General features: G+C 40.0%; 1 pseudogene; it reads right to left on the bottom strand.

The window, feature by feature from the left end:
- Positions 1–797: 797 nt before the first annotated feature.
- LOC118009633 overlaps positions 798–2,853 on the bottom strand; it is a 58,371-nt pseudogene continuing 56,315 nt past the window's right edge.

Below are 2,853 nucleotides of genomic sequence, written 5' to 3'. Positions count from 1 at the left end.
TGGGGTTTTCTTTTTAATATCAAATTGTGTTTTCATTAATGCACATTTAAAACAAGTGCCATTTTTATTCTTTTTCTGAAAGAAACACTGCCAATTATGAGTAATCATGGCAAGTACAAATTCATGGCTTGAGTTTACAAACAACACTGGAAAAATTTCTTCTAAAATTTTTTAAAGAAAGGTTTATTTAGCACTGTGTATGTACTACAAAATGGTGTGATACAGTTTTAGCAAATTTAACTATTTGGGTTTCTTAGTGACAATAATGAGTGGTCAAGAACAGCGAACAAAATCTCTACACAATCTCTATTCCTCTTCCTGGCCACCATCATTTTTTAATTTTATTTTATTTATTTATTTGACAGAGAGAGATATCACTAGCGGAGGTGTGGGGGGCAGGGCAGAGGGAGAGGGAGAAGCAGGCTCCCGGCCGAGCAGGGAGCCTGATGTGGGGCTCAATCCCAGGACCCTGCGATCATGACCCGAGCTGAAGGCAGACACCTAACTGTCTGAGCCACCCACGTGCCTTAAGGCCACCATCATTTTTAAAACATTCATATATACACATTATATATATTTTTTATATATTTCACATTTATATATGCGTATGTTTCTGTATCAAAACACATTTTAACAGACTGCACAGCTCATTTAAAGCTTCAACTGACAGTCATACATATGCAAGATTTCTAATATGTCTTGTTTGTTCACTTAAACGTCCTCACTGGGATTCTAGTTTTCTATAATAGAAATGCCGAAGCCTTTCTTCAGTGTGATGTTAGATATTTAAACTCTGTTCACTCATGTTTTTCCACTAAGGTTTTCTTAATTTTTACCTTTGGATCTTCATTTTTGTATGCTTCACTTGTGTCCTTTAGGCTAGTCTCACGTAAGGCAGGTTGATATCTATATACATAACCATATGGCTGAAGATGATAAATGTGGTATAGGGTCAGCATAGTAGAAAGAAACCACAGGTTCATAACATTAACTAGGACCTTCTATGGGAGGATACTAGTTATATGCTGGTACCAAAAGGTTTTGTTCAGATAACCTTTGTTTAAGTTGTGTTGCTGCCCAAAGGGATGGAAAATTTCTTTTCCTGTGGGATCTCTGGAATCTCCTGCCTCTATGTTTATGATTTCCATGCATCTCCCCAGCACTGTTTTCAGTGGAAGAACTGCTTGTGCATTTGTCCATCTTGGGTGCATCAACAAATCCCCAAAGCTTCTTTGCTCTGCATATATCCTGCTCCTCCACTCATGCGGCCGTGCTTTAGGTAAGGCTTAAATATTTTCCTGAAGGATATGGGTTTGTGCATTGCCAGAAGTCACCTTAGATTCTCTAGTAAGATGTAGGTATGGTCATGTCCTTCTTCTTCTAGATGATGGTCATGAACACACTGAAAAGCTTTGTTTTCCAGTACCATTGGTTTCTGCCTTCTTTGGTGTTTAATCCCATAGCAAGGAAGACTTCCTTTCCTTCTGAACTCGTAAACCACATTTTATTATAATGCTGAGCCCAAGTAGCTTTGCTTCTTTAGGTTTTCCAACTGGAATTACATGAGATAAAGTTTAAGCATGGTGCATTTTCATGGTACCTCAACTTTCCTTGCAGATTTTAGGAAACCCAGTTTTGGGAAATGGCCTTTAAGGCTTGGCTGAGTGTTTTATCCTTCCTCTGCTGTTGGCAATTGGATTTTTATGTCCTCAGCTATTTAATATTTTGCAAAGAGAGCAGCATGACATGCAGCCTAATATTCATCATACTGAGCTTCAGGCCAGGCATTCAGATAATAAGGCCCAAAGTCAGCTAGAAGGACAGAAGGACTTTAACACAGATGCCAGACAACATAAAGATGAGAACACAGGAAAGTGGATGTACCTTGAAAATACACTGTGCTTATCCTTTGTCTGGTGTCTTTTGTCTCAAGTCTTCTCAAGAGTAATTCCAGCTGGAAAAGGACAGCCTTCATCAGTGCTTCCCACCCAGAGTTCCCATCCCATGTTCCCCACCACATGCCCTGTCCAGGCCCTGCCAGCCCAAAGCACAGCCACCCCAGGTAGGGACTTGTTAATAAGACATTTGGATACCGATTCTGATCACATGGTTCTTCAATATATAGGTGCATTTGGAACAGAGGATGAACGTGCACATCTCCTTATGCTCCCTTTTGAAACTGTTCTGGGCGCCTGGGTGGCTTAGTCGTTTAGCGTCTGCCTTTGGCTCAGGTCATGATCCCAGGGTCCTGGGATCGAGCCCCACATCAGGCTCCTTGCTCATCAGGGAAGCCTACTTCTCCCTCTCCCACTCCCCCTGCTCTCTCGCTGTCTCTCTCTCTGTCAAAAAATAAAAATATTTTTTTAAAAAAAGAAACTGTTCTAATGCTACAGTGAAGAGATATTTAAAATAAATAAATTGAAATTATTAGGAAATACTATTTTGAGTAGAGATACAGCATAATATATCATTTTAACTTGATCAATCTGGTTTCTGTGTTGAGAACAGACAGAAAAGAAGGTAAAAGCAGAGCAGGTCTATCAGTTGATAGCATCTGTGATAACATAGATGAGGGAAGATCAGGGCTTTGCCTAGGGTGGTAGTAGTAAAGATGGAAAGAGTGGTGGGATCTTAAATCTGAATATAATTTGGAGGCAGGACTAATAGGATTTGCTGCTGGACTGAGTGAAAGGCAACAGTCTATGACAAAGCCAAACAAGATCTTTACTAGTGGTAGAAGCAGATTTTTCCTTAGTTCTTCCTTCCTCCCTCCCTCGTTCCTCCCTCCTTCCCTCCTTTTTCTTTCTTCTTTCTTTCTTTCTTTCTTTCTTTCTTTCTTTCTTTCTTTCTTTC

This window comes from Mirounga leonina, unplaced genomic scaffold (assembly GCF_011800145.1).
Source record: "Mirounga leonina isolate KUSES-001 unplaced genomic scaffold, KU_Mleo_1.0 Mir_127, whole genome shotgun sequence".
NCBI lineage: Eukaryota > Metazoa > Chordata > Mammalia > Carnivora > Phocidae > Mirounga > Mirounga leonina.
The sequence above is the reverse complement of the archived record's forward strand: the minus strand, read 5'-3'. Positions and strand labels throughout refer to the sequence as shown.